Source organism: Bufo bufo, chromosome 5 (assembly GCF_905171765.1).
Source record: "Bufo bufo chromosome 5, aBufBuf1.1, whole genome shotgun sequence".
In the NCBI taxonomy this organism is placed as follows: domain Eukaryota; kingdom Metazoa; phylum Chordata; class Amphibia; order Anura; family Bufonidae; genus Bufo; species Bufo bufo.
The window spans coordinates 65,076,367-65,092,823 of record NC_053393.1 but is presented as its reverse complement, the minus strand read 5'-3'; positions in this window follow the sequence as shown (position 1 = coordinate 65,092,823).

The following is a 16,457-nucleotide window of genomic DNA, read 5'->3' as shown; positions in this document are numbered from 1 at the left end:
CCTCCGATCAAAAAAATAATCTAATAGTTATCCCCCTGTCCTGTGGATAGGGATTGTAAATAGGGATGAGGGAACCCGAACTTTAAAGGTTTGGGTTCAGCATTCGGGCAGTGGAGGAATCCTGTTATGGATTCTGTTATATTATAACAGAATATAATGGAATTCTATGATGGAATGCAAAACGGAAGCCTTTAATAATAGAAGTCTTTAGCCAAGCATAACGGATCCTTCTAGTTTTGGTTATGAAGGACTTTGTTTTTCATCCTGCATAACGGAAACCAGATGGATCCGTTATTCTTGCCCATAGACTTCTATTATGACGGATCAAAACTGAATGCCTCTTAAAGGCTTCCATTTTGCATTCCATCATAAAATTCTGTTTTATTCCGCTATAATGGAATCCATAACGTGATTCCTCCACTGCCCGAACGCCGAACCAAAAACTGTAAAGTTTGGGTTCGCTCATCCCTAATTCTAAAGGATAATGTGCCTTAAATATCCTATAGGTGTGATCTCAATAATGGGGTCTGACCATGAATGGAGAACAAGCTGTGTATTCATAGCTACCTTTTGTTACTATGGGACTTCTGAAAATAGCCAAGTGCTGTCCCATATGAAGTCCCATCGCAGCGAATGGAGAGCAAACAACAGCACATACAGGGCTCCGTTCTTGAGATATGAGAAGGTAATAGAGGTGGGACATGCACCTGTTGGACATTTAGGGCATATCCTATTAATGTGCCATAGATGTCCATGTGGGACAATTCTTTAACTTTCCCCAAACTTTGTTAAGGACTCCAAGTCTCCCAATATGTATTCAATACAATATTGTGAGAAAATACTTGAGTGGCTGAAATACAAAAAGTGGCTACAGTTATACATACATAGCCCATACAACGCATCAATGGACATCACCAGACAGAGTGGTGCAAAAAATTAGCAAATGATGGCGCATGCCCTATTTGTGCCATAGTTTGCAACTTTTCTCTTCTCTCACCACCATCAAAAAGTGGGTAGAAAAGTGGATGGATCTTGGAGGAAGGGGCATAGCCCATTCGATTTTCCTTTAATTTATCCCAGAAACTGGCATACGGTAATAAAAGTTCAGATCCGAACAAGCGCATAGCTGGGATAAATTTAATCTCTGGTGAATGGACTGCAGGTAGATACGCCAAATTTATTGAAAGGCCTGTGCCACTACACCTCGTGCTCCAGAGGTCTTTGTATCGAAGCGTATTATCTCAGGATATGTCGAGTGAAGAGGAAAAGTAAGGTAGGACACTTCTGTATTTATAGAGGGTATTCTACCAGCCAGGGACGTGCACAGACATTTTGAAGGGCAAAAAAAAAGGGCACTTGTCATAATTAGAGATGTCGCAAACATAAAATTTTCCGTTCACGAACGGCGAACACGAATTTCCGCAAATGTTTGCGAACGGGCGAACTGGGCGAAACGCCATAGACTTCAATAGGCAGGCGAATTTTAAAACCCACAGGGACTCTTTCTGGCCACAATAGTCGGGTTTTAATCCATAAAGGGCATAAATCACCTAACATTCCTAAATTGTTTGGAATAACGTGCTTTAAAACATCCAGTGTGTGTATACGATGAGGTATGATGTTGTATCGATCAGGTAGTGTAAGGGTTACGCCCGCTTCACAGTGACAGACCAAACTCTGACAGACCAAACTCCCCGTTTAACGCACCGCAAACAACCGCAAACAGTCCATTTGCACAACCGCAAACTCCCCATTTGCACAAGGTTGGATACCAAGCTAGCCATGTCCCGTTCCTTGTCCTCACTGACGTCATTGAAGGTCTCTTCCACCACCCAGCCACGTACAACACCAAGGGTCCCCGAAAGGTGACAACAAGCCCCCTGGGACGCCTGCTGTGGTTGGTCTTCCACCTCCTCAAAGCCACCTTCCTCCTCTGACTCCTCTTCTTCAGACTCCTCTTCCAGCGTTGCCGCAGGTCCAGCAATCGACGACGACAAGGCTGCTTCTGGTGGTGATGGTGACCACAACTCTTCCTCTTCATGCTCATCTACGGACTGATCCAGCACTCTTCGCAGGGCACGCTCCAGAAAAAACGCATATGGGATGAGGTCGATGATGTTGCCTTGGGTTTGACTGACCAGGTTTGTCACCTCCGCAAAAGGACGCATGAGCCTACAGCCATTGTGCATGAGCGTTCAGTAACGCGGCCAAAAAATACCCAGCTCTGCAGAGGCTGTCCTCTTTTATTTAAATTTAAAAAATCTGTTCTTACCAGTTTAATCTCTGTTTTGTCCCCTATCAGGGGCCGGTGTATGGAATAGATTTTAGGAACCGGGAGATGGAAAAAGATGGTTGGTTGGTCCTCTTACTTCCAATTTGGGGCACTGTGCGTGCGCCGGGCAATGTACTGTGCCACCCTATATGAGTGGTGTGTTAAGTAGTACTATTCCTATCAGTTTAATCCCTGTTACGTCCCCTATCAGGGGCCGGTGTATGGAATAGATTTTAGGGACCGGGAGATGGGGCACTGCGCATGTGCCGTGCAATGTACTGTGCCACCCTATATGAGTGGTGGGCAGTGGGCACAGTACAGTCTGTGGGCCTGACACTCACTGGCAGGCAACTGCAATTATATTACAGAGGGAAAATTCAATGAATTTTTTATCTGCAAGGTGCTGTGCCACCCTATATGAATGGTGGGCAGTGGGCACAGTACAGTATGTGGGCCTGACACTCACTGGCAGGCAACTGCAATTATATTACAGAGAAAAAAAAAAACACTGGCCTAGCTAACGATTTCCCTATTAATTCAGCAGCAGCAGCACTCTCCCTGCTCTAACACTGCAGCTTCAGAATGAAGATGGATGCTGTCCTTGCTTTTTGATAGGAGGTGGGAGGGTCTGGGAGGGAGGATATGCTGATTGGCTGGAAAGTGTCTGCTGACTGTGAGGTACAGGGTCAGAGTTTGCTCAATGATGACGTATAGGGGGCGGATCGAACATCGCATATGTTCGCCCGCCACGGCGAACGCGAACAAGCGATGTTCGCCGGGAACTGTTCGCCGGCGAATAGTTCGGGACATCTCTAGTCATAATTTCAAAAAATGTTTGTACCACGAAGCTAACTTTTCTAGAAGTCCTACCTTGTTTTCCATTAATTTTTTTGATACTGTAATTGTAAATACGACAGAATCCACAAATATTACTTTTTTGGTTTCATCGTACATATTATGGTAAAATGATGTCATTTCAAGACTCTACAGACTCTAATATGCAAAGAGACAAAGCACTACAACCCCCAGTATGCAAAGGGACAACGCACTACAACCACAAGTATGCAAAGGGACAACGCACTACAACCCCCAGTATGCAAAGGGACAAAGCACTACAACTATTGTTCCTTTGCATACTTGTTTTGTTTCTGGACTTTAAATTATATACAATATATTACCAGGGCGGGCACTGAGGGCAGACAGGCACTAAAGGAACTTAGGCAGCAGACTGATTCACACAGGCCGACGCTTGCTCCCCTGCATTAATCCCGCTGGGTGGGGTCACGTGACGTAGCAGACATGCGTCACGCACGTCCGCTACCCAGGCAGCCCCTGCACTAGCGTTAAAGGACCCTGTCACCCTGACGCTGCACTGGTGAGCGGGCGGACTGGTGAATAAATTGTATCGGTGAATAAATTGCGCTGCCGCCGGCGGGATGGAGGGGTGGGGCGCGTGTGGACTCGCGGCGCGCTTGTAGTGGGTCGGCTTGGGCAGGGCCGTCTTTAATATTGATTGAATCCTGGGTGAGAATTTTCTTGGGCCCCCTGGAACCCGCCTTCCCACACCCTAGCAGGCAATTACACCCTCCACCACTATATATAATGAAGCTTACAGTGAATGACTGTAAATACTTACAGTTCTGAAGACTCCAGCAGGCTCAGGATCAGTGCTCAGGGCTGGAAGTGGGCACCGCTCTGCATTTCAGGAAGGAGACCAGGGCTCGGCTCACCCTAGCGTTACAGTGCACCTCAGCACCCCACAGTATGCAGTATAGCACCCTATAGTATACAGAACCCCTCAGTATGCAATACATAGTATAACACCCCACAGTATGCAGTATCGCACCCTATAGTATATAGCACCCCACAGTATACAGTATAGCATCCTATAGCATACAGTATAGCATCCCACAGTATACAGTAGAGCAGTATAGCACTCCACAATATACAGCACCCCAAAATATACAGTAGAGCAGTATATAATCCCACACAGCAGCCCCCCCAGTATATAATCCCACACAGCAGCTCCCCCCAGTATATAATCCCACACAGCAGCCCCCCGGCCCCAGTATATCATCTCATACAGCAGCCACCCCAGTATATAATCCCTCACAGCAGCCCCCCAATATATAATCCCACACAGCAGCCCCCCCAGTATATAATCTCATACAGCAGCCACCCCAGTATATAATCCCACACAGCAGCCCCCCAGTATATATTCCCGTACAGCAGCCCCCCAGTATATAATCCCATACAGCAGCCCCCCAGTATATAATCCCACACAGCAGCCCCCCAGTATATAATCCCACACAGCAGCCCCCAGTATATAATCCCACACAGCAGCCCCCCAGTATATAATCCCACACAGCAGCCCCCCCAGTAAATAATCCCACACAGCAGCCCCCCAGTATATAATCCCGCACAGCAGCCCCCCAGTATATAATCCCATACAGCAGCCCCCCAGTATATAATCCCGCACAGCAGCCCCCCAGTATATAATACCGCACAGCAGCCCCCCAGTATATAATCCCACACAGCAGCCCCCCAGTATATAATCCCATACAGCAGCCCCCCCAGTATATAATCCCGCACAGCAGCCCCCCAGTATATAATCCCACACAGCAGCCCCCCAGTATATAATCCCGCACAGCAGCCCCCCAGAATATAATCCCGCACAGCAGCCCCCCAATATATAATCCCGCAGCGCAGCCCCCCAGTATATAATCCCATACAGCAGCCCCCCCCAGTATATAATCCCGCACAGCAGCCCCCAGAATACAATCCTCCCCCGGTGGCTGTTCTCGGAACTGCCTGCTCCCGCTGACTGCACTTGTTTTCAGACCGGCTCACGCACAGGCACAGGTAAGTGCTTACCTGTGCCTCGCCGGACTTGTGAAAAAAGATGGCAGCCCGCATATGTTCACGGGCGAACAATGCGAACTGGCCATCACTGCCAGTAATATCGCTATGTTACTGGTCACATGGTGATGATGTCATGTAAGGTCCTTTCTCCCACAGCTCTGACTCTCTCACAGTTCGCTCTGGAGTGCCGGTGTTCTGTCAGAATACTATACCTTACAAGCATGCAGGAAGGCATGGCAGCACCCCCCTGTAGCTAACAGCCTGACACCTGGGGCGGACGGCCCCCTCTCCTGCGGCACGCCACTTGATGTAATTGAAATTGTGGTCACTGGCCAGCGGGACTCAAGAGGCAGCTGCCTTTGCGCCCCCAGGAACAACTGGGCCCGGGGCAGCTGCTTTTTTGCCTTACGTTAAAGACGGCCCTGGGCTTGGGACAACATAAAAGAAAAAAAGGGGCATTAAAGGGGCAGAAGCGGGCAGGGGCAGAAGGGGCAGGGGCTCAAACCAATTGTGTGAGACTGAGATTACAAAGTGTAAAGAGTGTGCCACATGATGAACTCAATTGCTGCCTACCCAAAGATGCCAGGAGATACTAAAAAAATGAGGCAGCAAAGAAGATAGAGTAGTAGGGGCAAGAAAGGATTAAGATTTTATAATTTTTTTGTTAAAATCAGACTTTTCATAAAAATGTCCTTAATTACCTTTTACATATTGGCCCAAAAAGTGGTCTTTTTTTAGGGGGGGGGGGGGGGATTACAAATAGAAAAATAACTAGAAAAACCTAGATTTTTTGTTCCAATGAAAAGTTTACATCATCGCGAAAATGACTCTGAACTTAATACCCCCTATAACCTCCATATGTACTGCAACGATCATTTACATTTTCATGCATTCTCCAGTTTCTCGCAGCAGATTGGCCATTTTACTAGTATCATATACAGGTTATTGGAGTCATTTTTGGAGCACTTTTACACAGAAAATGATACTTCCACCAGACGCTCAATAGAACAACATCTGCTGGCGATGGGGATTGCTTTACATATTCGGTTTTATGGGTTTTACAATTTAGGTGATATCGTTTATCTCACTGACCACAAAGGAGGGGGGAAGTCCATTTTGTAAGGATAGATTTACTTGTTTTTGGTCACTAAGAAATGCTTTTACAACCTATGAACCTGGGTAGATAAAACATGTCAATGTGGAATGTGAAAGGATACCTGAGTGTTACAAATAGTTGTAGATGTTCTTGGAGGGAAAAAAGAGAGTAAAATGGGATTCAGCGCATCGGGCCTTGGAGCTATAGAAGCAGACAAGCAGAAAATGCAAGTACTACATAAGATATACTGAGATAACTACTGAATACTAATAAGCTGGAGAGGGAAGCATAAGATTATTCACAGGGGGTTTACATCTTCTTTAGGTAACAGATGGAAGACTAGTGTAGTATAGAAGAGTTTTTGGAGAAACATAAAAGTCAACAGTTGAGTTTTTGTATTGTAGGTGACATCTCAACCCCTCTGGCCAAAGTTTACTTCTTAGGGGTAAGCTTTGACAAGCTTACTTCCCTCGTCTTAAGAATGTATTCCATTAATAACTTGATAGGGGATAACTGTTAGATGGTGTGAGCCCACCGATCACAAGAATGGTTATTCTATGCCCCCCCTTCCCATATAAATGGAGCATGGCCAAGCATTCACACTGCTGCAACATTCTTCACTTGGCTACCTCCAGAAGTCCCATAGAATTTGAATGGAGCAGCAGTGCACAAGCTCAAACGCCGCTCCATTCAAACAAAGGACTATTCTCATGATCGGCGAGGGTCCCAGTGGTCAGACCCCAGTGATCTAACTGTTATCTACTCTCCACTACAATTTGTTTTGACTGAAATATCCCTTCAAAGAACTGAATTTCCTTGATGAACAGCTGATATCACCACGTGAAGTTGCAGCCCCTTCATAGGAATCATAATATTTCATGGTGGCCATTCAGATCATTTGGTGGCTGGGCTGAGGGTGATTTCAACAGTGCATGTCACAGTCCACAGAAGAGAATTCCTGATCCTTGTGGAAAAATTTGTAACAAGCCCCACCCCAACTCTACGTGCAATTTGTAGAACTGATATGACATTGGGCCACCTCAAACACCTGGTGGAAGTGATATCACTGTGCAGGAATTATTAAAGATTATGAACACAGCAAATTTCCAGTATGAGGATAATAATCATATTGACATCACAGTATGGAAGTTATGGTCGCCATTTATCATCTACTAGCAGAAGGACCTGGCTTCCCATGAGTATATTTCCTCTATTTTATTTTCATCTATTTTATTTTATGTTTCCATATGTCGTAAAAAGATATCAACAGTTTCCCCCATAACAGTGACCTCTACAGTACCCGCCCTTTTAACAATGACCTCCACTGTGCCTGCCCCTTTAACAGTGACCTCCACAGTGTCCGCCCCTTTAACATTAACCACCCCTTTAACAGTGACCTTCATAGTGGCTGCTCCTTTAACAGTGCCTGCCCCTTTAACAGTGACTTCCACAGTGTCCGCCCCTTTAACAGTGACCTCCGCAGTGCCTGCCCCTTTAACAGTGATCTCCACAGTGCCCGCCCCTATATTAGTGACCTCCATAATGCCCGCACCTTTAACAGTGACCGCCCTTTAACAGTGACCTCCACAGTCCCTGCACCTTTAACATTGACATTTAACAGTGTCCTTCATAGTAGCCGCCCCTTTAAAAGTGACCTTCACAGTGCCCGGCCCTTTAACAGTGATTTCTACAGTGCCAGCCCCTTTAACACTGACCTCCACAGTGCCTGCCCCTTTAACATTGACCACCCCTTTAACAGTGACCTCCACCGTACCCACCCCTTTAACAGTGACTTCCACAGTGCCCGCCCCTTTAACAGTGACTTCCACAGTGTCCGCCCCTTTAACAGTGACCTCCGCAATGCCTGCCCCTTTAACAGTGACCTCCACAGTGCCCGCCCCTTTATTAGTGACCTCCATAATGCCCGCACCTTTAACAGTGACCGCCCTTTAACAGTGACCTCCACAGTCCCTGCACCTTTAACATTGACATTTAACAGTGTCCTTCATAGTGGCCGCCCCTTTAACAGTGACCTTCACAGTGCCCGGCCCTTTAACAGTGATTTCGACAGTGCCAGCCCCTTTAACACTGACCTCTGCAGTGCCTGCCCCTTTAACAGTGACCTTCACAGTGCCCGCCCCTTTAATAGTGACCTTCATAGGGCCTGCACCTTTAACAGTGACCGCCTCTTTAACAGTGACCTCAACAGTGCCCTCCCTTTAACAGTGTCCTTCATAGTGGCCGCCCCTTTAACAGTGACCTTCACAGTGCCCGGCCCTTTAACAGTGATTTCGACAGTGCCAGCCCCTTTAACACTGACCTCCGCAGTGCCTGCCCCTTTAACAGTGACCTTCACAGTGCCCGCCCCTTTAATAGTGACCTCCACAGTCCCCGCCCCTTTAAAATTGACCACCCCTTTAACAGTGTCCTTCATAGTGGCTGCCTCTTTAACAGTGACCTTCACAGTGCCTGCCCCTTTAACAGTGACTTCCACAGTGCCCGCCCCTATAACAGTAACCTCCACAGTGCCCGCCCCTTTAACAGTGACCTCCACAGTACCTGCCCCTTTAACAGTGACCTCCACAGTGACCGCCGCTTAAACATTGACCACCACTTCAACAGTGACCTCCACAGTGCCCGCCCCTTTAACATTGACCACCCCTTTAACAGTGACCTTCATAGTGGCCGCCCCTTTAACAGTGACCTCAACAGTACCCTCCCCTTTAACAGTGACTTCCACAGTGCCCGCCCCTTTAACAGTGACCTCCGCAGTGCCTGCCCCTTTAACAGTGACCTCTACAGTGCCCACCCTTTTAACAGTGAACTCCACAGTGCCGGCCCCTCCGTTTAGTAGTAGCCCCATCCCCCCATGCATGTAGCAGTGTAGTTGTGCCGTCATACGTCATGTGACTGAATATTTAAGGACCTGCGAACTGCTAAAACATGTGATCAGTTGTTATGGCAACCTGGAGTAGGACCTGCAAGCTTCTATTGGCTTAATAAGGGACATATGACCATGTAAATGGCAGTTCGGATTTAAGTGAAAGGCTTGCTGGCTTCTATTGGCTAATGCAGGTCATTTTTTGGGAATATCTCAGGAAGATCGGTCCAGTCATTTGGTCGCGCATAAAGAACGTCCAGACAGACAGACAGAAACTCATTTTTATATATATAAGAGATGTATCAAAAAAGAACTAATGAACACAGTGATGTCACAATATAGTAAACCTGGCCATACACTTGAGACAGTGATAGCATCCAATCATTTGTTCTTGGGATTGCTTGTACAAATGATCCAACTAGCAACATACCAGACTAAACTGGGTGACCAAGGAGTTAGTTTTTTTTAAAAATTGACTCCCTAGGCATTGAACACAATGGCCAATGATTGGCTGAATTCAGGCCATACGTTTAAGCTGATAAAGGTCAAAATTTTCCTGCATGGCTAATTACAGTTCTTGCAGACAAGAGTCTACCATTGTTTATCGCTACTGTTTCAAACAATAGCCGAAATGGTGAAAATCGGCCATTCAAGCCAACATTTGTCTCAAGTGCGTGGCCAGCTTCATAATAAACAGTGATGTCACAATATAGAGATAATAAACACAGTGATGTTACAGTATTAGGGTGCTGTACAGGGATAATAAACACAGTGATGTCACAGTACAGGAATAATAAACACAGTGATATCACAGTACAGGGATAATAAACACAGCGATATCACAGTACAGGGATAATAAACACAGTGATGTCACAGTACAGGGATAATAAACACAGCGATATCACAGTACAGGGATAATAAACACAGTGATGTCACAGTACAGGGATAATAAATACAGTGATGTCACAGTACAGGGGTAATAAATACAGTGATGTCACAGTACAGGGGTAATAAACACAGTGATGTCACAGTACAGGGATAATAAATACAGTGATGTCACAGTACAGGGGTAATAAACACAGTGATGTCACAGTACAGGGATAATAAACACAGTGATGTCACAGTACAGGGATAATAAATACAGTGATGTCACAGTACAGGGGTAATAAACACAGTGATGTCGCAGTACAGGGATAATAAATACAGTGATGTCACAGTACAGGGATAATAAACACAGCGATGTCACAGTACAGGAATAATAAACACAGTGATGTCACAGTACAGAGATAATAAACACAGTGATGTCACAATAGAGGAATTATAAATGCAGTGATGTCACAGTACAGGGATACTTAACATAGTGATGTCGCAGTACAGGATAATAAACACAGTGATGTCACAGTACAGGATAATAAACAGTGATGTCACAGTACAGTATAATAAAAGCAGTGATGTCACAGTACAGTATAATAAAAGCAGTGATGTCACAGTACAATGATAATTAACACAGTGATTCGCAGTATAGAGATAAGCACAATGAGGCTCAGTACACAATACTGATGTGATCCTCTTCCTGCCACTCTGTGCACTGGAAAAATAAACCCTAACCTCTGATGTACCACTGACTTCAATGGTGTAAAAATTCAGACCCTTTCACCATGACAATGATCACAGTTTTGACATGAAGCACCCTAATACCGTTTATTTATTTTTATTTTTTCCCCCCAAATTACATAATTTTCTTAAAGGGATGGTCCAAAATATTCTACAGTTTTCAAACCAGAACCTGGACCTGAATACTTTGTAATAGCATGTAATTAAATCAGTGAAAGTCTTAAGAACAGTGTGTGGTATAGGGGAACTGAGGTAGTGAGATGATACCATTAATTAAAGTACAATCAGGGGCGTAGCTATAGGGGGCCCCAAAGACCCTTGTGCCGCATAAGAAGACACTGGTATTATAGAAAGTGCATACCGGTCAAGTTGCACCTCTGGCTGGAAGGGGTTAGGTCAAGAATTTGGCATGGAGGGGGGGGGGGGGTGTCGTTAGGCAGCATGAAGGCTGAAGGAAAGGGGGTCCCAAGCTGAACTCTTGCACCCTGGCCCATGAGCCCTTAGCTACGCCCCTGAGTACAATGTTCAATTAAGAAGAAATAAGACTGATTATCTTCATGCATTTGCAGTGGTGAGCCACTGGTGGATGGTCTATCTCCTAGCAAGGTTCAGAAGAATGTGAATTTCCTGTCACGAGGGTGTCAAGAGCCACGCCTGACTCCGTTATACACGGGGTCAGGAAGTCGCAGCGGGTGGCTGCGCGCTCTATGTAGAAAGATAGTGTTTTCTTTATGGTAGCTTTCAGGGTTTGCCTTGCAACCCTTTTTGGCTCACTCAGGGATCCGTAGCTTCTCCTCCTCAGCTGTTTCTTGTCCAGCAATCCCAACCTCTTTATATTCCCATCTCTCACTTCTCTGGTTATAGAGCTTCCTGCCTGGACTTCTATACTGACCCACTGGAGATGTGTAGCTGTGATCCCTGGTTGTTGTTCCAGAGCGTTACCCTCCGAATCCCTGTTGGGCCTTGGTGGTCTGCTGTTGTCGCCCACCTGGGATTATATGTTTGTCTGTATTGTCTGTCCTCTCCTTGGTGTTTTCCTCTTAGTGTCAGTGGTGCGGACTAGTGATCCCACCGCCTCGTTCACTACATAGGGCTCATCTTAGGGAAAGCCAGGGTTTAGGCACATGATCGGCGAACGGGTGAGGAACCCGTCTAGGGACGTCAGGGCAGTTAGGTGCCAGCCGCAAGGTGAGTCAGGGGTCACCACCTTTCCCTCTCCCTTGGACAGGGCCTTCCCATTTCCCTCCCTTTGCGTGACGCCGGTCATTACATTATATCTGGCAACCAGAGAAGTGAGAGATGGGAATATAAGGAGCAGGGGCGTAGCTAAAGGCTCATGGGCCCTGGTGCAAGAGTTAGGCTTGGGCCCCCCTTCCCTCAGTGCTTTGTGTGTCTTCTTATGCAGCACAAGGGTCTTTGGGCCCCCTCAGGCTCCTGGGCCCGGTAGCGACTGCTACCTCTGCACCCCCTATAGATACGCCCCTGATAAGGAGGTTGGGAGTGCTGGACAAGAAACAGCTGAGCAGAAGGAGCTACGGATCCCTGAGTGAGCCAAAAAGGGTTGCAAGGCAAACCCAGAAAGCTACCATAAAGAAAACACTATCTTTCTACATAGAGCGCGCAGCCACCCGCTGCGACTTCCTGACGGAGTCAGGCGTGGCTCTTGACACCCTCGTGACATTTCCATGTGACTATGCAAAGACCATAAAAAAAAAACAAAGGGCCCAGCCACACATGTCAGCACCCTCTGGTGGATGTAAATTTCATATCAAGGACTACATACTGCAGGACACTGGAGTATGTTGTGGTTTGTATTCCTTGGAGGCACTGAGGTTAGTACCCTGTTATTCACTGGGAGGGTGGGGGCATTATAGCTGGAATATAGATGAGAGGCACTATTATTGACACTGTTATGGGAGCAATGTCATTGTTATAGGGACCTGTGGTTAGCACTATTATAAATAAGCTGTGCTTGTGGAGGAGCTTTGTCTGCTACTATTACATGGATGTTCTGGCTATCCTTGTTATGGAGGAGCTGTGGCTGTCACTATTATGTAGATGCTGAGGCTGTCACTGTTACGCTCCTCCTCTCTCCTGCGGCGCAGTGGAAAAGGAGAGAGGAGGAGCGTAAACGGACGGGCAGAGGCACACGGAGGGCGGGGTTATAAGCCGTTGGGGAGGTCCAGTCTTGGGCTCGGAAGATTGAGACGCCGCCCTGGGCACTTGAGAGGGCGCATTTACAGAACCTACAAAGTTCATTTTTGGCTGAAACAAGACTCCGTTATATGCAACAAAGGTACCGTTTTAAACTTCTGGGTGGCACATATAACGCTATTGGATCTGTCTAATAGGCTCAAATGTGGTGACAGACTCCCTTTAAGGACACTTCTCTCTTTTGTTTCACTTCCTATCTCTCTGGCTGCTCCTTTAGTGTATAATTCGCTGGCTCTTCTTCTTCTCCTCTTCCTCTTGATGTCGGCGTTCCTCAGGGCTCAGTACTAGGTCCTCTACTCTTCTCCCTCTATACAGCCCCCATCGGACAGACTATCAGTAGATTTGGCTTTCGATACCATCTCTATGCTGACAACACCCAAATATACTGTCACAGTGGGGAGTGGGGAAAACCCCCACCATACAATGTCACTAAATGCTAGGCCATAGGCAGGGGAAAGGGAGCTGGTCACCTCCTAAAGCTTCCCTAAAATAGCCCTAGTCTTCTGGCTGTATGAGCCGCCTTCAATGGTAAGGGGGCTCATACCCACGAACTTAGAAGTCTAGGATTCCCTGCATCACCCTCAACATTGTGACAGGGCAGCGACCTCCTGTTCATCCATAACCACGAATGAAAGGCGTCTCCAGAGGCCTAGCAGCTAACAGGGAGAAAGACAGAATGCAGCAACTGCACGGCAGGTAAGTACACAGTGTAACAACAGAACACTAGCAACAACCCCAACACTTACCTGCCGCAGCAGAGATGGAAAGACGGCACCAAAATCTACCCGGACCTCCATGAAAACACCAGATGCACGGAAGCTCCAGGCAGGACAGCACACTGTCTTGTAGAGTAGTTCCCCCTCTGGGGGTTGTAGTTCCCCCTCCGGGGAACCAACCCCCTTCTGGAGGAAACACACACAAATGGAAACGTCTTGCACACATGCAGGGACAAACACCAACAACATCCCAGACATGCAACAACATTATTATTATTATTATTATTAATACTGTATCTGCCTCTGTTACGCGGGCATTGTGGCTGATGGTATGAGGACCTGTATGGGAACAGTTTTGGGGGGTGCACTTTGGCATGTCTGTAATGGGAATTACAAGGGAGGAGCACAAAGGAGGCAATGGGATCATAGAGAAATGGATGTACATTTGAAATTAAGTTTAGCTTACTAATAGATTTGTTGAAGCAGTTGTCTGGGATCAACCAAAAACTGGGCAATGGTGGGAAGCCTGGGGAGACCAGCATGGAGCGCTGGAGTCATGAAGCTTCAGCCTCAGGGGAAATAAAAGATAAGAAATGATTCTTTTTTTTATTTTATGGTATTTCCCACTGTTACTCATTTTTGGTTGATCCTGGACAACTCCTTTAAATATCACCTGCTTTTACCTATAGCTTTCCCATCAATGCTCTGATAATTACCTTCATCGTACAAGAAGCTAATGAAAATGATAAATGTATGATCAGAATGTGCATGATCACCTCTGAAGTCTCCTATGCAGACACAATTCCTGATGGATGGTTCCAACTAACGTCCTGCGGAAAGTAAGGGAGATATTTTAATGAGCCACCCCGGTGATTACTCTTCCAATGTAAACAGCGCAAATAGACTAATTGTTTTTAGCATTGAGAAATAAATAGAAGCAGAAGATTATAAATGGAACACATTTATCAAAATGGAGCTTTACACGCACTGTCCCACTGGCATTAGTATAAGGACAACTGCTGGTTAATTTATGTATAAATGACATTGAAAGGTGTTGAGAAGCACATTTTAATACATGGAGAGGAAGAACACAAAAGACGCTAGCTTAACTGTGATTAGGATCTACATAGCAACAAATCTTTTCTTTTCTAGCACCACTTAGGACAAAAAGTCCACAGCTAAGACATTCTTCTTCCAAGACCACAATGTTTGTTGAAGTCTGTAATTTAAGTGGCATCTGGATTCTGCTCTATCACTTCAAGAAGCGTGGGATATTTTGTTCTTCTCTCAGTCCTTCTGACTTTCAGAATTCTTGTGACAAACACAAGAGGTCCAGGGTTCCTGAAATCTAAAAACAGCTACTAAACTAGATTGGTCCATGGTGGTTCCCAGCTGTTGTGAATCTAGAATATCTTGCATGGCCTATCAGCTTGTGGCCGTCAGCTTGTGACTTGAAGTTTTGCAAAAGTTGTGGAGTGACAAGTTGGAGACCTCTGATCTAGAGTAATGCTAAGTATAGACGGCCAAGTGAGGAGAGGGCCTGGTCATGTAAGGGAAGAGAATCAAAAAGTGCTGAATATGAGACAGGTAAATATGAAAATCTTTATCCACGCATTCTGCCATTGCAATCACAGGCAGTGCGGTACCCCAGAACAGGGTCACTGCAAAGGGCCAATTGATGTAATGTTATATTGTTAAGTTGAATGTTGTGATTTGCTATGTTTGTATACCTAATGGCATTGTATGGGAAACTCAGGGTTAAAACCTTGGCTGACCTTGTTAGTTTGCCAGAAGATGGACCTGGGTCCACCCCCTGATTATTGAGTCAGCCCAAGCTCAGTCACCCTTCATCTCTGCAGCCAAGAAGAATCTACAAGGCCGTGCATTGGAGTCAGTCAGCAAGGTATTGTGCACATTTATGGCCAAGAGCCTTTGCTACTGTGAGAGGGTTCACTGCTAATACAGGAGCAGGTGCCATCTTTAAAGACCAACCAGCGCCGTACTAGTACGGCGCTGCTCGGGAACGGGTTAAAGGAGTTTTCCGAGACTTTGCCACTGATGACCTATTCTCTGGATAGGTCATCATTATCTGATCGTGGAGGGTCTTACACCTGTGGACCCGCTGATCAGCTGTTTGATCAAGGGCCTTCTCAGCTTTTCCTAGGGCACTGATGACACGTTAAAGGGCCAAAGTCAACTGCAGTTTGAAGTCAGAATCTATGCTCTTCGGGGGCTGGCAACTGTTATCCTCTGCCATCTTACCATTTATCATCAAGCTGGACTACATCCAGATCCTGGGAGTCTGTTTTGGGAAGGAAGGTGCAGCCCCAAGTCTTGGGAAGAGGGCTTGGCCAAGGTTAATCAGACAGCTCACTATTGAGTGGAAAGCAATCGTCCTGCAAAAGGAAGTTCTGCCTGTGCTTTAGTACACCGCACAGGCATGGTCCTCTCATGCCAGCATTTCTAGGACCATCACCAGGGCAATGGTTTGCTTTGTTCGGGGCTTCAAAATGGACAGAGTGAAGTGGGCTTTAAAAAGCCAGATTTGTAATTCAGCACAAAATGCCATTACAACCTTTTCCAGTTGACTGCATGTAAGAATAATGTACTAACCAAGGGTTTGAGAGTTTAACATTGATGGCCTAGCCCAGAACAAAGAGGCAATGGTATTCAGTGCAGTGACCTAGCACCACTCTTCCATGTGGCTGTGTTTGGTACTGCAGTTCAGTCACAGTTATTTAACCTCTTCAGGACACATGACGTACCGGTACGGCATGTTGTCCTGGTACTTAAGGACACATG